Here is a 24,841-nt window from a genome sequence, read left to right as displayed (position 1 = left end):
GTCTCTAACTAGAGTCAGACCCCAACACAGAAAACTGTAACAAAACAAAACAAAAACACAACTTTAAAAAAAGTAGCATTTGTCCCTAAAGTTCATCATTGTGCAGCCCTGGCCCCTCTAGGCTCCGCCTCCATGCCTCGCCCACCTGGGGCCCTCTTATTTTTGCCCACTCGGCGGCCGGTGCCTTAAATCTGCCATTGCTTAGATTAATCACCTGGGTGGTCGTCTGTGTATTGCTGTAGGCTGAGCTGCACATTTACTCCACCCAAAAGCTTAAAATATATAGTTTTCTCAACCCAGTACCTTCTGGTTGTACCCAATTCCCTCAAAAACAGCACGGGGAAAGCAACAAAGGCTTGCGTGGCCAGATAAGAACTCGGCATTCTATTTTCCGTGAGGTGTCAGGGTGGGGAATTCGGCGTGTGGCACTCCAATTATGTCGCAACCAAAAAACACGGTGCGCAGTGGCGACATGCCGCCGTGGAAATCTCTGGTTACTCACACACCCCCGCATAGTCCAATCGCAGCAATGCGTACGGGAAATGACATGCACACACATGATTGTGTGGCTTGTACAAAGCCAGTGGGTGATAAGGGGTCGATGCATTCGGAGGACCGCTCGCTCGGCTAGCTAGTCGCCTGTTCTGAAGGCTGCGTGGAGGAGGGTGGAGTGTGGGGCTTCAGAAGCCGCCCGCTGCGGCCGTCCTCTCTTGCCCGAGGCCCCCGGCATGGGAACTGGTCCAGTCCGGGCTCCAGGAAGCATAGCCTGCTTCGCCAGCATTCGCCTGACTCGCTTTCTGCAGCCAGTGAGTCACTTTCGATCAGACGTTGTGGAACTAAGGACAACTTTCAAGGTGAGTGCCAAGAGACTGGCGCAGCCGAGCAGGTGAGTAAGCGGCGGTAAAAAAATAAGCAGGGGACCGAATCAGACCACAACCACGTTTCTGATATTGAAAGATGTTTTTGGTGCATCTATTGTGTTGGATTTTTCCAGACGCCAACTTTTCCTGAACCCGAGAGAGTTTTCGTGATTTAGCAAGTAGCATGGGCCTGGGTGTTGAGCACGGGTAGCGGGTTGTCTTTGAATGTTAACTTATTAAATGGACAGCACATTCCCTCTCACACGCTTTGAACTTCAGAGTAAGGGGCGGGGGAGGCTGGAACGAGTTGCTATCATTTCTTAGCTGTCATCGATGCATAGCAGGTGTGCTACTAAAATGCGGCTTCAATGCGCTCTGCTCTCAGACATTGCAAGTATGCAGAAAAGCCTGAAGAAGCATGGTTGGGCCGGCTATAAAGAGTGAGCATTGGGCGCGCAAGGTCTCCCCGAGTCCCTCCTAGTTCTGTTATAGGTGGAATGATATGTGAGTGTGGGGGTAGGCTTACCTTTGAGAGTTCCCTGCTGAATTCATAATCGGTGGCGCCAAGAGACATGACTGTTCCCCAATATTATGATTACCCAATGACGACTGAAACCGTTGTGTAGGTGTTGGCAATAAAAGGCTGTGGTTTTTATTGCCCATATCATAATTGTAAAAACATATTTTGTACAGTTTCTTATACCAAAGCACACATAATAAACAATGTTCACTTTTGGGCACGAGGTCCAGGATTGTGTCCCTGGCCCGTGCCGCCACACCTGGATGGGTTATCGGCCACCAGGTTCCCCCAAATGTTACTTATCTACACCCTCTCGCAACCAGACTGTTTACCATTTCCGCATGGAAATTGTCCCTTCCTTTATCTGATGAATGTGTCCCATCGCAGTGGAACAGCTCGGGGTTTGCCAGCGAAATGCCACTGTGCCTGATGAAGTAAATTCCCCTACTTGTGCAGAATTTTCCCACCCTCCTATTGAACTTTACCCTTGCTATGTCTATAGCTTTGTACGAATTTGCCCCCAACGATACCTTTCTGGGCAGCATTGCTGAGTAGAATATCTCAGTCTCTCTCCAGTTGTGTGCATTGCCTGCCAGGGAAGTGGGCGTACCAGCCAGCAACTGTTTTCTTCCTTGTTCCACCAAATCGTTGCCCCGTAGGTGTATAATAAAAAATTCGGGTGGATCCCTGAAAGCTACTAAGTCTGCGAGACGGTCATGTATCTCAGACCATTTCATGCCCCTGTACCCCCACCATGCCGTGATGGTGTTTTGGAATGCCGGTCTCTCTTTTGTGTCTTCTGACCATCTCCCTGTCCTGAAAATGAACAAGTGTCCTATTATCCAGGCTGACCTGAAAGGGACATCTCAATCTGTTTGCGTGGAAAGAATCATATTAATTCTGGTCTTATCTAATATTTGTAACAATCTGATTTCCAACCCCCAATTGTTTTGACTTTTTGGGCCCCCCAGCCTCTCCTGCAAAGCGGTTGTTGCTGCCCCTATTCTGAGGGAGTGAGTTCCATACTCCCTGCTGTCCCATACTGCTTTTACAATGGTTTTTATGAGTACAGCTTTAAATTGAAATGGACTTAAAGCACTGCTGTCCCTGTGTACCAAGAAACGACCCCCAACATGCCTGCGGCTCTTGATGTACTGGTTGGTGATTTGCACCAGACTGTTTGCTTTGTCCTCTGTGCAGCATATATTAATTTCTCTTTTGCAACCTATCTTGGATGTTTGCACTTCTTTTGCAATACTGTCTTCTTTTACTTAAGCATCCAATATGCCCAAATCATCGCTGGCTTTAGTACTTGAAGCAATGATCTGGCTTAGCCTGAAAGCCCCAAAATATGCAATGGTAAATGCTGCTCTAAATAGATTTGTGTCATACGGTTGTGAGCACCCTGTATCTCGCACCCCTATTAAAATTGCTATTTTCTCAAAATTCAAAGTGTGCTTTTTGTCCTTCTGTGGGCTCTCCAACTTCCCCCAACCTTTCAGTGCGTACCTTATTAGCTGCGGGTTGGGTCTGATCCTCCTTGAATTTTTGTAAAAAAGTTACCGCTGTTAGGTGCCCTTTTGCCCAATCTTTTTCTTCCCCTGGTTGTACGCCCATTCCTGAAATGTATTAATCTTATTTGTCTTTACTGATTCTGAATGCGATAAACCTGTGGCCTTTAGTACCGTTTCCAGATACTTACTATATTGCGTTGCAGTGTTGCTTGCCAAAGCCGTCTTTGCGATACCCAATTATAACCCTGTTGCAAGGTCTGTATTTTCTGCCGGAGACTTGCTCCTGCTGCCACCCGTCTCTGAGATGTGTGTAACTGCTGCTGATGCATCTCGGCCCTGCCGTCTGGCGTTAGCGTAGATGCTGCCTTTATTTCTCCGCCAGTATCTCGCAGAATTCTCTTGGAACTTTTGTCATGTATGTGTCTGCCTCTGGGCTCATTTGACGAAATGTGTTCCACTGAAATCGGGATAATGCACCCGCAATGTTATTGTCTGTGCCAGAAATGTGCTTTGCCCTTATTTCAATGTTTCTTTTAAGAGTTATGATGGTCATGGCCCTTCGGATATGTAAAACCAGGTGGCACGTGGTTGATCTCCTGTTTATGATTCCTACTACCGCCATGTTATCTAACCATTCAATAAGCAAAGTGTTTGCTAACCGGTCACCCCAAATATGGAGCGCCAGCCAGATGGGGATGATCTCTAATAGTGTAATGTTTCTAGTCAGACCTTGTGCATGCCATGCTTCTGGCCATGACCCCGCACACCATGCCATGCCCAGTATTACTCCAAACCCTTTGCTCCCAGCAGCATCAGTAAATAGAATGCTCTTATTGTCCGTGTTTACTGGCGTGCGCCATATAGTTGTATCGTTGAAATTTGCCAGAAATTCCTCCCATACCAATTTTTCTCTCTTAACTTCTTCCCCCAACCTTATGTGTAGGTGGGGTTTCTTGCAGCCTTTAGTCTTCATTTCCAGGCCCCTTAAAAACACTTTCCCTTGAGGAATCACTCTGGCTGCAAAATTGAGGTTACCCTCTAGTGACTGTATTTCCTTACCGGTTCCCTTATCTTTTCCTCTCAGTGCTCTGAGTCTTCAGAGTAGTTCCTCTAATTTCCCAGCTGGGATCCCACATTTCCCTGCAGCTGAGTCTACCTCTATGCCCAGGAAAATTATGCTTGTGGCTGGTTAGTGGTCTTTTCATTTGACAGCGGTATGCCCCACAGTGCTGCCATTTTTATAATTTCTGACAGTGATACCTGGCATTCCCCTATTCCTGGCTGCCCTATCAGCAGGAAATCATTCAGGTAGTGTATCACCTGGGAACCTGGTTATTTTATCAAGAATGCCCATTGAAAAAATGAACTGAATTGTTCAAGTAGTGCACATGATATCGCACACCCCATCTGCAGGCACTTGTCTACGTACAATTTATTTTCAAACGTGAACCTTATCAAGGGTTGTGAATTAGGGTCTACTGGCAGTAATCTAAAAGCCTATATCTATGTCTATGTCTAATTTAGCCATTAAAGTGTTTCTCCACATTTTTTAATTATTCAAAGTGCCTCGTGGAAATGTGTGTATGTCACTGCGGTTTCCGTTTCGGGTATCCCATCATTTACTGACTGGCCCTGAGGGTAGGACAAATGATGTATTAATCTAAATTGCCCCGGTTCCTTTTTGGGTACCAGACCCAGCGGTGACCAGATGTGTTTCCTGAATGGCTTCCCAGCACCCTCCAATCCTGTATAATGGTAATTATTTTTGTATTTTTTTCCTTACTATTGTTGGATTCTCTTTAGCAGATTTCAAATTTTTTGGTATCAGCCTGGACCCTTGTCCTTTGAATAGCTTGCCTTATCTCCTTGTCCGGGTATGCTGTTATTAGATGCATTTTGTGGCTTTAATGGTTGTTCTCCCTGGTGTTGAGGATCCTTTAATAATTTATAAATCACCCTGACTACCCTCTTTACCTGTTCTTTGTGTAACACGTTAGCTTTTGTACTTGGGCTCTCTTTGTTCTTTTTTGGGGCCTTTACTTGGTAATCTGGTGCATCCGTTTCTGCTGTGTGTCCCCCACCCTCTGCATTCTGTGCAAGCATGCTTATATCTGCACTCCTTACCCCATGAACAGGGATATTTCTCAAATTTCCAACAAGTAATTTTGCTCCTGTTGGTGTTGTGGTTTGCTTGTACTTTGGCTGTGGGTATTTGACCTAGCCACCCATGGCTGCTTTTTCTCGTACTTATTCTGGTGTTCTGAATCTGTGCCTTTCCCATTGCTTGCCTGTGGGTTTTTTGTGTGACTTGTCCTCTTCTCTGCACTGCATGGGGTTTTGGCTTTAAGCACCTCCTGAATCTATAGACTATTCTATACTTCATCCCATTCTATTTCTGGGCACACTGACATCGCCCGCCTAAACTGTTTGTCATAGATGAGCCAGGCTTCTCCTCCGAAAACGTCCCTAACTTCCTGTATTTTATCGTAAGTAAATAGTGCCCTGCCTTCATTTGGAGTTTTTTCTAAAATCACTGTTGCCATTCTGTTGAATGCCTTTAACCAGTTATCCCAATTGTGCTCAACCTGTCATTTTCTTGACAATATTTTCCTTCGATTTTTTGGGATCCCTAAACACATCATAACCTTTTTGTTGAGCCTCTAGTAATGAGAACATTTCTATGTAGTCTTTCCTCCATATTGTTTCTTTAGCCACATGTTCAATATTCCAAGCCAATGATCTCTTAAATCTTTTTAATATCTCTTTTTCCAGACATTTTCTAGTAATTGTGGGGTTGTCACCACAAGGCTTCGCTCTTGCGGGGTGTTTGACACAGCGTCCTTCCTGCTGATGTCTGGTGTTGGACCTGCGCCTTCTGCTGAAGGCGCAGATATTATGGCCCGATCTGTGGTAGGGTATACCGCATCAATTTGGGTGGCACTGGGACCCCCTCCCATTGCCCTTAAGTGACCACACTCTCTTCCCCTTGTTCATCAATATTGTTTTGCCCTGTGGCCTTTAGTTGCTTTACCCCTAAGTCAGTCACCATCTTCTCAAATGTTGCATTCACTAACATTTCTTGTTGCATGAAATACTTGGTTGCAAAATTATCCATAATTTCATTAATGTGTGCTTCTTTTTTACCTTTCTTTGTGTTCCCCCCCCCCCGCCTGATGTCACTTGCTTCTCTGCTGTAGCTGGGTTCTTGTTCTCTTCGGCTTTCTTTGTCGGTGGTTCCACTGCCTCCTCAAGCTCTACAATCTCCTCCTCTTCTTCAACTGAATCTTCTCCCAGCCTTTTTTCTACCCATGCCGAGCCGTGCACCTTCTCAGCTGCTGTTGCCCACTCCAGCAACATTGATCCCTTCTTGCTAGCCATTGTTTTTGCACTGCGTGCGCAGTCTTGTGTCCAGATATCTTTCTTTTTTATCCGTGATGTTAGATTTTGGGCTTTAAACTTTTTGCACTGCATGCGCTGTGCTATTAAAACAGGCTTGTTCACCTGCGCCTGTGAAATTGACAATTATCTCTGTTTGGTTCTCCTCCGATGTGAACTTGCCTCCTGCGCCTGCTTGAGCAGTTTTGTTGTCATGGCAACTCCGGCTGGGCTCTTTCCTCTGCTTCATTCTGGGCGGCAACCTTTCTGTAGCCTCCTATGCTCCACTTCGCACCGGGTTTACTTTTCTCACTGCTTGTCCTGTGCCCCAGCAGTATTTTCTCCCTGCTCTCCTGCCGCTTGGATTCATGCTGATTACCCGCGCATCCTGGTCGGTGGCAGGGCTCCTGTGCTGGCAGTGAGTTTCTTTGGATGTCAGCTTTCTCACAATTTGTTCAAAAATCGGCTGAAACTTTCAGTCAGTTTCAGCGACTCATTAAGTAAGACTTTCTGATCTTATTCTCCGCTTTACCAAAGTGATGCAGCTTTCTTGGCTTCCGCCGGCTCCTACGCAACCAAAATCGCTGTGTCAATCTGTAGCGAAGCACGGGTTGACAAATCCCAACCCGGAGCAGGGTAAAGCTCACGGTCTCGGATTTATGAGAAAAGAAAGTCTTCTGCGTCCGCAGAATAACTATGGTGATCCGTCCAGAGTATCGAAGAACTGATTTCTCTCTCCCTAGTGCCCTCTTTTATTCTCCAAGTTTTGCCTTATGCCATACATATGTTTCTGGGGGCTTTTGTTGTCCCCCCGGCCAGCTGGTACCGACAGCCATTCGCACCTTGTTGTGCTCTTTGTACTGCTACTTGCCCCACTTCCTGCCGGAGGGAGCAGCACTTGCTAGTTCCTTAGCACTTTGGTGTGTTGCCCTTAGCGGGGGCATCCCATTGCCAATGTTCCCCCTCCTCCCTTCTCCTGTCTGGCCTGCCCTGCTCGGGCCGCCCCCCCACACCTCCCCACCCTCACAGCGCCTGGATCTGCCAGTAATTTGATAACCTGAAATAACGAGCCACACAATGAAAAGATTGGAAATCTTAATGCCACAGCAGCTTTATTTATATAAAGTCTAGGAGTTATCTTACAGGCGATCCATAAATTCACCACACCACAGGTTCTTCTATGCTGTGTGAGGCTACCTAGGTATGCATTCCTTGTCCACCCCCGGCCCTCCTCCGAGATCTTACCCAGTGCCCTCACCCCTGTCAAGCACCGTAGGATCTAAGCTGTTGGCTGAGCATTCCCCTATGGGCCTGCCAGTGCTTTGCTAAAGGGATCGCAATGTAACTCCGCTGGGCGACCTGAAAAACAAAAGACAAGTTAGAGCCAACATTTTGGATTTTGGGAGGGAGGGTAGGAAAACCAAAATGCATTCTTCAGGAGGGGCCAGGTGCCGAGGGAGTGAGAGTTAGTTGCCCGTTCGACTGATCCTTTATAGGGCCTCCCTCTCCCTCGGTTCCTCGCCCCGTCCTACTTCCTGCTGTGTTCCCTCCCACTTCCAGGGGCAGGCCTTCCCCTTGCATTTTGGGCCCGCCCCCCCGCTTCTGAGGAGGGGGAGGAGGTTGGCTGGGCAACCCCCACTAAGGGGCAGCGCCCGCCAGGCCTCCTGCGTTGGCACGTTCGCCCGCCATAGCGGGGGCATCCCATTGCCACGGCTCCCCCTCCTCCCTTCTCCCATCCCCCCGCCACCCTCCCTGCACCTGGATCTGCCAGTAATTTGATAATCTGAAATAACGAGCCACACAATATAAAGGTTGAAAATCTTAATGCCACAGCAGCTGTATTTATATAAAGTCTTGGAGTTATCTTACAGGCGATCCGTAAATTCACCACACCACAGGTTCTTCTACACTGTGTGAGGCTACCTAGGTATGCATCCCTTGTCCACCACCCCCACCGTCCGCGTCCGGTGGACGCCTCAGGTTGAGCCCGGCCCTTGCTACCAACTTCTCTCCACCCATGGCCATTCGATATGTTGCCTTGTATCGCACTTCTTGACATTTCCCCCCTTTGCTCTAAGGTACCTGTTCCTAACCCCCCCGACACTCTTCTCGGTGTCCTATATCCTGGTTCTAGCTAAAACAGGCAGCCCCTCTGGTGCCACACTATTACGTAGGTTCCTATACAGACACCACTTTTTGGTGCCCCAAAATATCACTCACCCCACATCATGTATTCTATACAGACACCACCTTCCGGTGCCGACTAACACGTTTCTACCTACCTATACAGTCATCGCTTTGCGATGTCCAGCTATCCTAGCGCACATTTCTACTCTACTCTGTGCTCCGGTCCCCAACTGTGCTGCTTCTACCCTAGCCCTACTTCCATGCTTCAGGCCCCAGGTGTCCCCATTCTGCCTTGCTGTCCCCAGGGCAGAGCTCCGCCTTATTACCCCTACTCCCAGTGCCCTCCCCCCAGGCCCTCCTCTGAGATCTTACCCAGCGCCCTCACCCCCGTCAAGTTCCGTAATCCCTAACCCTAACCCTCCTTCTCTCAGGCTTGCTCCTCCCCTCTCCTGGTGCCATATTCTTTTGCATTGGGTCCCCCCCCGACTTTCTCCCCCTACAGTTCCCTGGGTTCCATTCTCCCCCAAAGACTGCCACCCCCGTTCTCTCGTTTTCCCCCAAGTACCCCTTCTATTATCCCCAGCATTGGGCCTTGCCCCCCCTTCGCTTCCTTGGACCTAGTGCCCCCCCCTTGTCCCTCTTGTCGCCTTCCAGCCATGTCTTTGACCCCCCACATTTCCCTCTGTGTCTCCCTCCTTCCGTAAAGACTCCCCCCCTACTGTTTTGTTTGGCAACGTTACCTGAACCACCATACTTTCCTCTTGCTCCCCCCGACTTCCCTTGAAGACCTTTGTTGTGAGTTTGTTTTATTTTCTTCCCCACCCCCCCGCCGCATTTTTGGGTTGGAAATGGCTTCCAAGTCCCCTAAATCCCTCCCCTTTTTCCCCAGGGCCTCCCCTGAGTCTGGTACTCTTGGGGCGCCGTAGGATCTAAGCTGTTGGCTGAGCATTCCCCTATGGGCCTGCCAGTGCTTTGCTAAAGGGATCGACCTGTGACTCCTCCAAGACTCTCTGCTGGTTGCCGGCGGCGGAGAGTTCCCCCCAGCCTGCGCAGGTCGCTCCCTTTCAGGCGCTCTATTCGTTGCTGGTCCTCAGGCCCTCACCCCCTTGGTGGGAGGTGGTGGGGGGAAGGGGGTCCCCCCCGACCTGGCCAGTACCCACAAGCGGCCTTTAGGTGCAACCTCATTTTTAAGGGCCTCCCTCCATTCCAAGGACATGAGTGCGGTGCCCACATCGGACAGGTGTGTGCTGTCCCCTCCCCCCGAAATAACCGGGTGCCTTTAAGATGATGAGTGGGTGGCAGACCCATACCATTCCTCTGCTTTTCAAGAAACCCCCCATCCTGGAGTTGGCCTTTCTCCTTGCCACCTCTATTGCCCCGTGACGTAGTGCCCCTCTCCACTCTTGCCTGGGTCATTTCAGACCACATGACCTCAGTGCCCTGGAACACCCCCCAATCCTTGTGAGGAGCAATCTCAGGAGTTCCGTCAACTCCCTTTTGCCTTTTGCAACCAAGTCATTGCCCCAATGTGTAGCAACAAAATGTCGGGTGAAGGGTGTTGCTGAGCCGCTTGTTCCAATGTGCCCCATAGTTGGTTGCTTTGAAGGCCTGCCTTTGCGATCCACCTAATCTGTGTGTTTTGGAGGCCCAGGTTGTAGTCTCTAAATGCTGTCGTCACTCTTACTGCTGCCCTGGACACGAAGGAATGTCCCACGACCCATACCCGGGTGGTTACTGTGAAGACATGAGAGGTTGCTTTAGTATCAAGCATGGTTGGTCCAAAGGTGCCGCTACGTCCCACAATCCTGCCCTCCCGAGGCCCGCATCGTAAGGTTACCGTACGTACAGTTTAAATTTATCCGAGTCCCATCTCCCAATCTTTTTGACCATGTCATCCCCTAAACCCTACCTGCTCGCTGTTGTCACTGCACCTATGCGGAGCGAATGAGTGGAGTATTGTGCCGGGTCGACGCCGGATCTTGCCAGGGTTGCGGCTAACACCCTTCTGAATTGAAACTGCGTGAGGGGTGCTCCATCCTCATGCGTGAACAAGTAGCCTGATCCCCCGCCCCTGGCCACTAGTTACGCTGCCATGGTTGCCACTAGGCAGAAAGCTTCCTGGCCTAGTTTAGCCAATGCCAGCTCACAGCCCTTAACACCCTGGTCTGTCTTGGATAGCCTTACGGTGACGTATAATATCTCGTCCCTTAATGATACATCTCCAACCAGCAGGGCCCTGCAGTTGTGGTCTCCTTTTGCTCTTGCCACCAGTTCGCTGACCCGTAGTGCCCTGAAGAAGGCCAAAGCAAAGCATGCTTTGAACATGGTGCTTTCGTGCCATGAGTAGCAGACCACAGCCGTTGCAGACATGACTTTCTTTAGCAGTTCGAAATCGATGGGTCTCCTCTCTGTCGTTGATTGTGGTGACTCCCTGTCCCAACTTTTCAGTGCCGCCCTCACCAGAAAGCCTTTGGTTGGATCGTGGCACCCTGCTAATTGACTGTGAAATGTCACTGCGCTCAGGTGCGCCGCGAGCCATGACCTCGATTTTCCCACCCCTTTAGCCCAGAGCACAAAACAGTCCACCTTCTCTTCGTCGCTAGCTTCCCCCATTTTTTTTATGTTCTCTAAGAATGTGTTAAAGTTGGCCCTGTATCTGGCTCTTGTGCTTCCCGCCAGTGACCTTAAGGCTAGCTGTCGCATTCCTTCTCCCAACTCAATAGCTGCCACAGTTGGTCGGTGAACGGAGTCATGGTGGGCAGTGCTTGAGGATGCGCTTTCCTGAAATGTGTCATCTGTGAACGAGAAAGAGCGTTGGCCACTGTGTTAACAACCCCGGGTATGTGGCACGCTTTCACTGCTGCATTCATGTTTAAACATTTGCGGACCAAATGGCGCAGCAAGCACAGAGTGGCGAGGAATCGTGCTGAATTGGTGTTTACCGCCTGGAATACTGCCATGTTGTCTGACCAAACCACCAGGCGTTTGTTCGTCAAATCGCGCGACCAAATATGCAGTGCTGCAACCACCGGGAATAATTCCAGTACGTTTATGTTCTTGCTCAAGCCATTCCTGTTTCATGCATTCGGCCAATCACCCCTGCACCATTGCCTACCCAAGATGGCCCCAAACACCACCCGGCCTGCGGTGTCGGTGAACAGCTGTAGTTGTGCGCACGCTGTCCATCGTGACTGCCATAAGCATACCCCGTTAAAGTCCCTCAAAAATGTGCGCCATACCTTCAGATCCTCCTTCAGGCCTGTCCCCATGCGTATTTTGTGCAAGCCCTTCGCTGTACCCCCAGTTGCTGCGGCCAGCCGCCTTGCGAAAACGCTCCCTGCCGGGATGACCCTGGCAGCAAAGTTACATTTTCCTACTAAGGATTGGATGGTCTTTACGGTGGTCCTGTCGCTTGATAATGCCGCATTGATGTTGGCAATGAATTCCTCTATTTTTTCACTGGGTAAGCGGCATGCCCCCACCTCCGTGTCTATGTCAATCCCCAGGTAGGTTAATTTTGTGCATGGCCCTTGCGTCTTTTCCCCTGCTAGTGGTACCCCCAGTTCCTCGGCTAGGGTGATAACATTTTGTAATAGTGAGGAGTATACGTCTGAGGCGCGCCTACCGACAAACAACAAATCATCTAGATAATGAGTTTTGCCTCCCCTGCTCTCCAGTTCGTTCAGTGCCCATTCCAGAAAGGAGCTGAAAGCTTCAAAGTACATGCAGGAAATACTATACCCCATCGGCATGCATTTGTCTACATACACCTGCCCCTGAAATTGAAAACCCAGGAAAAAGCTGTCCGGATCCACGGGTAGTAGCCTGAAAGCTGCCTCTATGTCCACCTTTGCTAGTAGAGCCCCCGTTCTTGCTATTCGGGCAAGGCAGACCGCTTGGTCGAAAGACGCGTACGACATTGAACAATCTGCCTCGTCCAACCAGTCGTTGACTGACCCCCCTTTTAGGTGGGATAGGTTGTGGATGAGGCGGAATTTGCCCCTTTCTTTTTTTGGTACGATCCCTAATGGCGAAATAATCAGATCATTCAATGGTGCTGCCTGGTACGGGCCCGCTATCCTGCCCAATGGCAGTTCTTTACTGATCTTATCCCGGGCCACCACGGGCCACTCATTGATTGATTTTAGGTTGTTCGGTGTTCTGGCTCCTATGGGCCCTTTGTAGGGGATGTGAAACCCCCCGTGAAACCCCCAACCAAAAGGTCTCTTTCTTGAGACAAAGGATACCGTGATAGCCAAGGGAGCAGCTTATCGAACTTGATCGGAGAAAGATCTTTTCTGTCCAGTCTGTTGGCTACCCCCCCCCATATCCGCCGCGCCCTTGCCCCCTGGCGGTCCTGTATTAAAATTGTGTCTTTGCTTGTTTGCTCCCGCCGGTGTGTGTGTGCCCTTGACCATTCTCTTCTCGAAGTACCAGATAAATAGCCACCTTGAAGAAATAAATGTTTATTCTAGTGTACAGCATGCTTACTCGGACATTTGCATTGAATGTAATTAACAACAGTATGGTGCCGGGAGCCTTGTGCCCCCTGCTGGGAAAGTCTTATTGTGTTGGCTTCATTTGCCATCGCCCGCCCCCTGCAACTTCTTGCTGGGTGACCTTGTGCCCCACACAGGGAGCATGTGTGCCTGAACTTGCAGTTTGTGCCCCAATTGCATAGCCCATCATTGTAGAATCTGCAATAAAGCGGGACCCTTCCATTGGGATGATTCCCCAGCCCTCCACCCCCCACCCTCGGAGTCCCTTGTGCTTGACTGGCCCCAGGTGCCATCAATGCTGATCCCATGACTGACCGGCCCTGTTGTGGCATGTTGTTCCCGTGTCCCCATGCGGCTGGCTCGCCCTTTCCTTCCCTTGATGCTCCCGGTTTAGGGGCTATGGGTGGCATAGTAGGTCCAGCCCCCCCTGACGAGAATCCCTCACCTAGATCGGCACGGTGGTTGCCGCGCCCTCCAGCTAGACTGATCGTGCCGTCTGCCTGCTCAATGGTCCCCTTGGTGGACCCCAGCCAGTCCTCCACGGATTTGTGGTTCCATTTGAGGTCAGGGTCATGTTCCATCCTGACGCAGAAGCGCTGGTCCCTCAGGAGCCATTCGTTGCTCCCTGGTTGGTTGTGTTTGTGTATGACACATGCCCTGTACCCCATTAGTGCCGGCCCTAGGGTTGGGTCCTTTTGATAGATAGTTTGGGCCAGTAGTTTGAATGCCGCCAGCCAGTTTGCCAGTGTTTCCACCGGTCACACTCTCTTCCTGGCCTTCACTGTCTCCCTCCCACCTGTTTCTTGCAAAGTGTCCTGGCCTTTCATTTCATGCTCGAGAAGGAACAATAAATCTATGAATTTCCCTGGCCATATCTGGTCCTTTACCCATTTGGGGAGGAGCCAGGTAGAGTAATCGTCCCCTGTTACTGCTGGTAGTTTTGTGATGTTCCTTGGGCCTGCCCCCCCCTTTCCAGGTTCCCCTGGGTGCCCACCCCGCTCCCTAGCGCTGCGCTGATGGGTGGCCTGCTATTGCTTGCTGCTTGTTTCCTCCCTCGCCACACATTGCTTGCCCCCGTAGTGACTGGCCCCATGTTGTTGGCAACTGTGGGGGCTGGTGTAGCCTTTGCTTCTTGTAGTGCTAACACCGCCCTTGCAATCCTTTGTATTAATTCCGACTCACCATCCCTGTTCGAGGGCACGTTGCTCAAGCCAGCACCCCCTCCCTATCAGGGGGAGTGAGCAGTTTAGGCAAAGTCTTGGGCGCGAGATTATGCGGCTGTAGCGTGGGCAGCGGGGCTTTGGGGGCGCCATGGGGGCCCGCGGGTGGCACCCCCAAGCGTGCCTTCAATGCAGCTAACTCCTCCTCCAGATCCCTTTTTGTTTTCTTTTGGTGTGGGCCCCTGCTTGTCTTTGCCGTTCTTTTTCGAGTGGTGCCAACCTCCTGGCCGCCACTCGATGGCGGGAGGTGGGCCCCAATGGCGATCTCATTGCGTGAAAGGTCTTTGGCCTCATTGACTGTTTTGTCCGCCTCCGGGTTGGACGCAGGGGTTATGTTCATATTGGTCGGTGTATTTCTCTTCCCCGAAAAGTGCACGGAACAACCATAAATCACCAATGTAATTATAGAGCAAATACTTTGAACCATAAACAGACAGACACAATAACTCACAGCCACGCACTCTTTAGAAGATAATCAGCTCTTTACGGCTATTTATTCAAAGATTACAAGTACATAGAAATAACTCATAAAGATAATAAGGACATATATCACAGAAGAAGTAAAGAAGTCAAAAAGAAATACATCACCGTGAGCGTAACAGGATTCCTCATCTCGTCCAGAAGCGGCTGGAAGACCCTGGGAACAGCCAGGCCGAGAGCACCACAGCTCACAGGAAGGCCGGACGTAAGCGTCCTTCTCCGGCTGAAGTCTCACCTGACCACCTCCGGGTTTCCGCATATATACACACTCCACAAAGGGGAGTTAATTCTCGAACATTCTGGAAATTGCACTTGCGCAGTTGAGGAACAGCCGTCGGTTGCCAGCTGGGTCAATGGAGAGCTCCCCCCAAGAAACACAGTGCCTCCCTTCTCTAAAAACACACTCCATGGAGAACAGTAGCAAGCCATAACAATGTTAGCTTTCCCAGCAGAAATGGCCTTGACCGCATACCAGGTTTGGAAAAGCATGTTTGTCTCAGTACTGTGAATCTAACACTCAGCAAAATGCGTGCAGCGTTTCACTGCAGTATGAAGTAAATATCCAAAATGGCTCCGAGCGCTCCCAGAATGCATTGCACACCCGCGCCATTTTGATTCAAGCATAAATCAAGCATAACAGTCGGTGATGGGCCACCCATCCTGGTAATGGCTGCCTGCCACCCTATGACCTCCGCAAGGGCGGTGTATTCTGCCCATGATTGGGCATCCATAAAATGCCCTGCCGATGTTGATCCCGCCACTTCCTCATGCTTATACCCGTCCTCCATTAATACGAGTTCTATGACGTCGAGCCCCGGGTTAGCTGTGTTTGCGTGAATCGACATGTTGACCTATTCGGAAACAAACTTGGTTGTGTATGTCACCAGGATCGGTGATATCCTCGTCAGAGAACGTAGAATCCGATTCACCACCCTCCCCTAACTTCTCACCTTCGTCTCTTCTTCCTGTACCCTTCTTTCCTTTACTTCTTGGTCACTCCTTTTTTTTATGTAGGTAGGGGCGCCCATGGAAGGAAGCCACCGTGTCACCCAAAAAGGGTTCCCGGTGCCTCCTCCCGGGAACGTCGGGAAGGGGAAAAAGCCAAAAGGCACAAAAAACCCCTAAGCGACCTGCGTGACTCTCCTAAGGAATGAGCTGGTATTCTGGGAGAATGCAGTCGGCTGAAGCTGAACTCCGTGGTAGAAAGGATGAGGCTCCGGAGGAAGGTAGTCAGTAAGTAGTATGGAATCTCACAAGGGGAACCAAGTCATAGGTGAAGCAAAATAGAATAGGCAGTCCTTATACAGGCCGGGATCTGGTACACGGGAGATCACAGAGGAAGGTATCCGAATCAGAAGAATCAGCAATCCAAGAAAACAGGCCTAGGTCTGGTACACAAGGAGGCAGGCAGAAGGAGAAAAACAGGAAGGGGAAAAAATAAGGAAGAAGGACGGAAGCAGAGAAGGGACGGGAGAAGGAGGGTGGCGAGGAGAGAGGAAGGAAAATAGTAGAAGAAAAAAGGGCAGCAGGCAAGACAAGGGGAAGAGGACAAGGACCCGATAGAGATCGGGTAATACTGCAGCAAGTGCGAGCGAGGGAAGAGCAGGCAAAAAGGCAGACAGCACTAACAAAGGAAACCGGAAGCGTTGCAACGCGTACACAACCCGGAAGGAGCTGTATTTAAACTCCGGGCCGCGTAAGCGCGCATACGCACGGGCAGAGCTGCAGGTGGGCGTGACAGGCTACCAGCGTGCACGGCGGAATAATGTCCGCGCCGCCAGCGGTTCCACAGGCGCCAAGTGCCGCGTGGCATGACAGTATTCCCCCTCCCAAGAGACCCTCCCCCTGGTTTGCCTGGATGGTAAAAGTGAAACTTGCGCAACAGTGTAGGGGCAGAAATATGGGAGATGGGTTCCCAGGAATTCTCAGAGGAGGGGAAGCCCTTCCATCGTACAAGGTATTTTAGTTTGCCTCTACTATACCTGGAGTCGCATATTTGAGCTACCTCGTATTCTTCCGGAGTGGAATCCTGAGGAACAGTATCTCTCTCAGCTTGACGCCTCCAGGTATCAACATGAAAGGGCTTAAGCTGAGAAGCATGGAAGACAGGATGAACTCTGTTCAGGCTGGCAGGGAGTTTAAGACGGAAAGCCACATGGTTGATCCTTTGTACAATCTTATAAGGCCCTAAAAACTTCGGGGATAGCTTGTATGGATGGGCCCAACGAGGTAAGTATCTTGTAGAAAGCATTACTCTAGAACCCACCTCCCAACCTGGTACGGGTTGACAATGTCTGTTGGCTTGGGACCTATAGCGTTCCTGCGCTGCCTGAAGGCTTTCCCTAGCCTTCTTGTGTATCACTCTGAGGCGGGTGAGTGAGGAATCTACAGATGGTACATTAGTAGAAAGACAGGAGACAGGAAGAATAGACCGGGGATGGTAGCCATAATTACAGAAAAATGGACTAACCCCTAGAGCTGAGTGCACGGAATTGTTGTAGGAGAATTCGGCCAGAGCCAATAACGAGTGCCAGTTGTCTTGTTGGGAATTAGTAAAACACCTTAAGTATTGTTGTAGAGTTCCATTTAGCCGTTCAGTTTGTCCATTCGACTGGGGGTGAAACCCCGACGTGAGAGCTCTTTCAATCCCCAGCCGCTCACAGAGAGCCTTCCAAAAATGAGAGGTGTACTGACTTCCCCTGTCAGAGATGATCTTAGAGGGCATACCGTGCAGTCTAAAGATGTCTTGGAGAAATACTTCGGCCATGTTGGCTGCAGTGGGAACTCCGGGCAAAGGGGAAAAGTGAGCCATTTTAGTAAATGAATCAACCACCATCATTATACATGTGCACCCCTGTGAGATCCACAATGAAATCAGTAGAGATTGAGCTCCAGGGGCCGTCAGGCACAGCACATGGTTCGAGTAATCCAATAGGTCGTTGACGAGGGGATTTCGGAGGCAGATGATACAGGATTGAACATAACGATCAACGTCCTCCCTCATTCTAGGCCAGTAGAAGTGACGACGAAGGAATTCCAGAGTGCCTGTACCGCCCCGATGACCAGCAAGTTTTGTGTCGTGACAACAGTTCAAAGCCATCTTGCGAAAGGCAGGCGTGGGTAGGTAGAGTCTACCCTTGACCAGATATAGACCATCTCTAATTTCGTACGCCAAGCCTTTGGGATGTCTCTCTACTTCAAAGCGCCCTCCCGATTCATTTTTTACCTGACTGAGGAACGCCGAAACCATTCTGATACTTCTGGGTCGGGGAAACATGTGTTCACAAGGAGACTTGAAATCGGGTAGGTAATCACAACGCCGTGAAAGGGAGTCAGCCAACACATTCAGCTTTCCTGGGATATAAGTGATGTGAAAATCGAATTGGGCGAAGAAGTGAGCCCATCGGGCCTGTCGGGTGTTGTAGCATTCGAATTGCCTCAGGACTTGCAGGTTCTTGTGATCTGTCCGGATTGTAAATGGATACCTGCCTCCCTGAAGGAGATGCCGCCATTCCACACAAGCCGATTTCATTGCAAGTAATTCTCGTTCAATGACAGAGTAGTTTCTTTGACTGGCGTTAAGTGTCTTCGAGAAGTAGGCGACAGGATGCTCTACTCCCCGAACCTCTTGGAGAAGGACAGCTCCTATGGCAGCAGCAGAGGCGTCGGTCTCCAGGATGAAGGGCAGCTCCTGGTCAGGCTCTAGTAATATGGGTGCAGCACAAAAGGCGTTCTTAAGATCCCCAAAGCTATCCTCGGCCTCAGCCGACCATCTGAACGGCTCAGAAGATTTCTTGAGGAGAGTAGTGATGGGCAGGATCTTCTGGGAGAAATTGGGAATGAACCTACGATAGAAGTTCGCCAGACCCAGGAATCTTTGAATTTCTTTCACTGAAGAGGGTAAGGCCATTCTAGGATAGACGACACCTTGTCGGGGTCCATTGAGATACCCTGCTGGACAAGATATAACCCAGATAAGGTATGGATGAAGCGGAGAACACACATTTAGCAAGTTTGACGGATAAGTGATTGTTCTTAAGCCTACAGAAAACTTCCTTGACATGTTCCTAGTGTTCTTTGGCATTGTTGGAAAATACTAGTATATCGTCAAGATACATTAGAGTTGTTTGGCACAACAAATCGGAGAACAGTCTGTCCATAAACCGTTGAAAAATAGAAGGGGCATTCACCAACCCAAATGGCATGACCTGATACTGAAAGAGCCCGAACGGAGTCCGGAAGGCAGTCTTCCATTCATCTCCTTTCTGCACTCGGAGAAGGTGGTAGGCGTTCCTTAAATCAAGCTTGGTAAACGTTGTTGCACCGTGGACGGCTTGTAAGATCTCCGTTATCAAGGGCATCGGATAACGATCCTTAACAGTGACTTTATTTAAGCCTCGATAATCAATGCAAGGTCTTAGGTCCTTCGAATCTTTTTTGGAAACGAAAAATAAGGAAGCTCCAGCAGGAGACTTTGAAGGTCGGATCAGCCCATAACCATGTTACCGTCCAGATAACCTCTGAGAAATTGCCTTTCCTCCAGTGACAGAGGAAACATTCTGCCGAATGGTACTAAAGCTCCCGGAGTTAGTTCGATGCAACAGTCCTCAGGCCGGTGTGGAGGTAGTTCAATAAGTATCTTTTCTGTCACAACCTCTGTGTACTCCCTTAGGTAATGGGGCAAGCAATGGACAGACTTGGTCTCACAACTATTAGATGTCTTGACAGTTTCGAATCTTGGCTCGGGTAAACACTCAGCTCTACAGAATGAAGATTGAAAATTCAATAGATTTTTAGACCAGTCAATGCTGGGGTTGTGCTTGCGTAGCCAGCAGATTTCCAGAATGATGGGGAAGTGCGCGGCTCTGATGATGTCAAACATAATTCTTTCTGTGTGCTGTTGTATCGACAAGGTGAGTTCCTCAGTGGTGTGGGTGATCATGCCTGAGCTCAAGGGCTCACCATCCACTCCTTCAACCTTCTGGTCTTCCTGTTTGGCAATTCTTTTAAGACCTTTTTGTTTGTCCCAGTGAGTGTCAATGAAGTACCGGCAGCACCACAATCCAGTAGAGCTAATGTGGTCACCTCTGTAGATTCTAGTTTGAGGGTAACTGTGAGCACCATAAGACGAGAGTCTTCAGGGATTTCGAGAGATGACACAGATAGAGAAGCGTAAGGACTTGGACCAGCCCCTCGGTAGTGAGTCCCAACACTTACCGAGGGTGAGCGTTTCCCGGCCTTCTGGGTGGTACCTCCGGACAGTCTTGTAACATATGAGTGGAAGCTCCGCAATACATGCACAGAGAGCCGTCCCTGCGCCGTTTGCGTTCCTCAGGGGTGAGCGGAGCACGCGCTGTCCCAATTTGCATGGGCTCCTCTTTGGAGGAGCGTGAGAAGGGTACTGAAGGAGACGGGTGTGTTTCCAGGAGAGGGGGAGCATTTGTCTTGGTCTTTCTTCTTTCCATACGTCGTTCGGTCAGGCGGAAATCTATCCTGAGGGTAGCCGTAAGGAGTTCCGCAAAGGATACAGGTCTTTCTATCCTGGCTAGCTCATCCTTTAAGTCTTCTCTCAGACCCCGCCGAAAGATTGCATATTGAGCCTGCTCCTGCCATCCAGCTTCAGCTGCCACCTGTTTGAATGTTGTAATGTAGGTTAGCAGATCCGAATTCCCTTGACGGATGTCCAGCAGATCTTCTGAAGCCAAGTAGGTGCTTTCGGTACAGAGAAAGGTTTGTTGCATCAAACCCTTGAAAGCATCATAATCCTGTAAGACTGGATCCGGCAGGTTCACCAACGGAGTGGCCCATGCCAGGGCATTACCTGACATGTGTGTTATCATAAACCCCACCTTGGCATGGTCCGAGGAAAAGGTCTGAGGGCGGAATGAGAAGTGTAAATGGCACGCATCCAAAAACTCTTTTACCTTTTTTGGAGTGCCATCAAACTTGCCCGACACAATGGGGAGCGGTGGTAGATCGGTGGAAGGTCATTCTCTCTCCGTTATCCATTGCTGTAGGGTGGCATTGGCAGCCTTGAGATTCTGCATTTCCACATTTAAGCTCTGGACTGCTGCTACAAGCTCCTGTACTTGCTGTGGCGTAGCCATTTCAACTTCAATTTGGCGTTGCAAACTGTCACCAGGATCGGTGATATCCTCGTCAGAGAACGTAGAATCCGATTCACCACCCTCCCCTAACTCCTCACCTTCGTCTCTTCTTCCTGTACCCTTCTTTCCTTTACTTCTTGGTCGCTCCTTTTTTTAATGTAGGTAGGGGCACCCATGGAAGGAAGCCACCGTGTCACCCAAAAAGGGTTCCCGGTGCCTCCTCCCAGGAACGCCGGGAAGGGGAAAAAGCCAAAAGGCACAAAAAACCCCTAAGCGACCTGCGTGACTCTCCTAAGGAATGAGCTGGTATGCTGGGAGAATGCAGTCGGCTGAAGCTGAACTCCGTGGTAGAAAGGATGAGGCTCCGGAGGAAGGTAGTCAGTAAGTAGTATGGAATCTCACAAGGGGAACCAAGTCCATAGGTGAAGCAAAATAGAATAGGCAGTCCTTATACAGGCCGGGATCTGGTACACGGGAGATCACAGAGGAAGGTATCCGAATCAGAAGAATCAGCAATCCAAGAAAACAGGCCTAGGTCTGGTACACAAGGAGGCAGGCAGAAGGAGAAAAACAGGAAGGGGAAAAAATAAGGAAGAAGGACGGAAGCAGAGAAGGGACGGGAGAAGGAGGGTGGCGAGGAGAGAGGAAGTAAAATAGTAGAAGAAAAAAGGGCAGCAGGCAAGACAAGGGGAAGAGGACAAGGACCCGATAGAGATCGGGTAATACTGCAGCAAGTGCGAGCGAGGGAAGAGCAGGCAAAAAGGCAGACAGCACTAACGGAGGAAACCGGAAGCGTTGCAACGCGTACACAACCCGGAAGGAGCTGTATTTAAACTCCGGGCCGCATAAGCGCGCATACGCACGGGCAGAGCTGCAGGTGGCCGTGACAGGCTTCCAGCGTGCACGGCGGAAAAATGTCCGCGCCGCCAGCGGTTCCACAGGCGCCAAGTGCCGCGTGGCATGACAGTATGCCCCCTCCCAAGAGACCCTCCCCCTGGTTTGCCTGGATGGTAAAAGTGAAACTTGCGCAACAGTGTAGGGGCAGAAATATGGGAGATGGGTTCCCAGGAATTCTCAGAGGAGGGGAAGCCCTTCCATCGTACAAGGTATTTTAGTTTGCCTCTACTATACCTGGAGTCGCATATTTGAGCTACCTCGTATTCTTCCAGAGTGGAATCCTGAGGAACAGTAACTCTCTCAGCTTGACGCCTCCAGGTATCAACATGAAAGGGCTTAAGCTGAGAAGCATGGAAGACAGGATGAACTCTGTTCAGGCTGGCAGGGAGTTTAAGACGGAAAGCCACATGGTTGATCCTTTGTACAATCTTATAAGGCCCTAAAAACTTCGGGGATAGCTTGTATAGATGGGCCCAACGAGGTAAGTATCTTGTAGAAAGCATTACTCTAGAACCCACCTCCCAACCTGGTACGGGTTGACAATGTCTGTTGGCTTGGGACCTATAGCGTTCCTGCGCTGCCTGAAGGCTTTCCCTAGCCTTCTTGTGTATCTCTCTAAGGCGGGTGAGTGAGGAATCTACAGATGGTACATTAGTAGAAAGACAGGAGACAGGAAGAATAGACCGGGGATGGTAGCCATAATTACAGAAAAATGGACTAACCCCTAGAGCTGAGTGCACGGAATTGTTGTAGGAGAATTCGGCCAGAGCCAATAACGAGTGCCAGTTGTCTTGTTGGGAATTAGTAAAACACCTTAAGTATTGTTGTAGAGTTCCATTTAGCCGTTCAGTTTGTCCATTCGACTGGGGGTGAAACCCCGACGTGAGAGCTCTTTCAATCCCCAGCCGCTCACAGAGAGCCTTCGAAAAATGAGAGGTGTACTGACTTCCCCTGTCAGAGATGATCTTAGAGGGCATACCGTGCAGTCTAAAGATGTCTTGGAGAAATACTTCGGCCATGTTGGCTGCAGTGGGAACTCCGGGCAAAGGGGAAAAGTGAGCCATTTTAGTAAATGAATCAACCACCACCATTATACATGAGCACCCCTGTGAGATGGGGAGATCCACAATGAAATCAGTAGAGATTGAGCTCCAGGGGCCGTCAGGCACAGCACATGGTTCGAGTAATCCAATAGGTCGTTGACGAGGGGATTTCGGAGGCAGATGATACAGGATTGAACATAACGATCAACGTCCTCCCTCATTCTAGGCCAGTAGAAGTGACGACGAAGGAATTCCAGAGTGCCTGTACCGCCCCGATGACCAGCAAGTTTTGTGTCGTGACAACAGTTCAAAGCCATCTTGCGAAAGGCAGGCGTGGGTAGGTAGAGTCTACCCTTGACCAGATATAGACCATCTCTAATTTCGTACGCCAAGCCTTTGGGATGACTCTCTACTTCAAAGCGCCCTCCCGATTAATTTTTTACCTGACTGAGGAACGCCGAAACCATTCCGATACTTCTGGGTCGGGGAAACATGTGTTCACAAGGAGACTTGAAATCGGGTAGGTAATCACAACGCCGTGAAAGGGAGTCAGCCAACACATTCAGCTTTCCTGGGATATAAGTGATGTGAAAATCGAATTGGGCGAAGAAGTGAGCCCATCGGGCCTGTCGGGTGTTGTAGCATTCGAATTGCCTCAGGACTTGCAGGTTCTTGTGATCTGTCCGGATTGTAAATGGATACCTGCCTCCCTGAAGGAGATGCCGCCATTCCACACAAGCCGATTTCATTGCAAGTAATTCTCGTTCAATGACAGAGTAGTTTCTTTGACTGGCGTTAAGTGTCTTCGAGAAGTAGGCGACAGGATGCTCTACTCCCCGAACCTCTTGGAGAAGGACAGCTCCTATGGCAGCAGCAGAGGCGTCGGTCTCCAGGATGAAGGGAAGCTCCTGGTCAGGCTCTAGTAATATGGGTGCAGCACAAAAGGCGTTCTTAAGATCCCCAAAGCTATCCTCGGCCTCAGCCGACCATCTGAACGGCTCAGAAGATTTCTTGAGGAGAGTAGTGATGGGCAGGATCTTCTGGGAGAAATTGGGAATGAACCTACGATAGAAGTTCGCCAGACCCAGGAATCTTTGAATTTCTTTCACTGAAGAGGGTGAAGGCCATTCTAGGATAGACGACACCTTGTGGGGGTCCATTGAGATACCCTGCTGGACAAGATATAACCCAGATAAGGTATGGATGAAGCGGAGAACACACATTTAGCAAGTGTGACGGATAAGTGATTGTTCTTAAGCCTACGGAAAACTTCCTTGACATGTTCCTAGTGTTCTTTGGCATTGTTGGAAAATACTAGTATATCGTCAAGATACACTAGAGTTGTTTGGCACAACAAATCGGAGAACAGTCTGTCCATAAACCGTTGAAAAATAGAAGGGGCATTCACCAACCCAAATGGCATGACCTGATACTGAAAGAGCCCGAACGGAGTCCGGAAGGCAGTCTTCCATTCATCTCCTTTCTGCACTCGGAGAAGGTGGTAGGCGTTCCTTAAATCAAGCTTGGTAAACGTTGTTGCACCGTGGACGGCTTGTAAGATCTCCGTTATCAAGGGCATCGGATAACGATCCTTAACAGTGACTTGATTTAAGCCTCGATAATCAATGCAAGGTCTTAGGTCCTTCGAATCTTTTTTGGAAACGAAAAATAAGGAAGCTCCAGCAGGAGACTTTGAAGGTCGGATCAGCCCATAACCATGTTACCGTCCAGATAACCTCTGAGAAATTGCCTTTCCTCCAGTGACAGAGGAAACATTCTGCCGAATGGTACTAAAGCTCCCGGAGTTAGTTCGATGCAACAGTCCTCAGGCCGGTGTGGAGGTAGTTCAATAGGTATCTTTTCTGTCACAACCTCTGTGAACTCCCTTAGGTAATGGGGCAAGCAATGGACAGACTTGGTCTCACAACTATTAGATGTCTTGACAGTTTTGAATCTTGGCTCGGGTAAACACTCAGCTCTACAGAATGAAGATTGAAAATTCAATAGATTTTTAGACCAGTCAATGCTTGGGTTGTGCTTGCGTAGCCAGCAGATTCCCAGAATGATGGGGAAGTGCGCGGCTCTGATGATGTCAAACATAATTCTTTCTGTGTGCTGTTGTATCGACAAGGTGAGTTCCTCAGTGGTGTGGGTGATCATGCCTGAGCTCAAGGGCTCACCATCCACTCCTTCAACCTT

At 49.7% G+C, this 24,841-nt stretch overlaps 1 protein-coding gene across 2 annotated transcripts in view; it reads left to right on the top strand.

The window, feature by feature from the left end:
- Window positions 1-555: 555 nt before the first annotated feature.
- The window catches only part of TRIM50 (tripartite motif containing 50), a 360,887-nt gene continuing 336,601 nt past the window's right edge, over window positions 556-24,841 (top strand). Inside the window, exon 1 of one of the 2 annotated variants that reach the window (XM_069614781.1) lies at window positions 556-854. The gene's annotated coding sequence lies outside the window, so the exon portion shown is untranslated. Of the gene's footprint in view, window positions 887-24,841 lie in introns of both variants that reach the window. The other variant, XM_069614782.1, reaches the window with a different exon arrangement.

This window comes from Ambystoma mexicanum, chromosome 9 (assembly GCF_040938575.1).
Source record: "Ambystoma mexicanum isolate Mex_15411 chromosome 9, UKY_AmexF1_1, whole genome shotgun sequence".
In the NCBI taxonomy this organism is placed as follows: domain Eukaryota; kingdom Metazoa; phylum Chordata; class Amphibia; order Caudata; family Ambystomatidae; genus Ambystoma; species Ambystoma mexicanum.
This window is presented reverse-complemented; position numbering and strand designations above follow the sequence as displayed.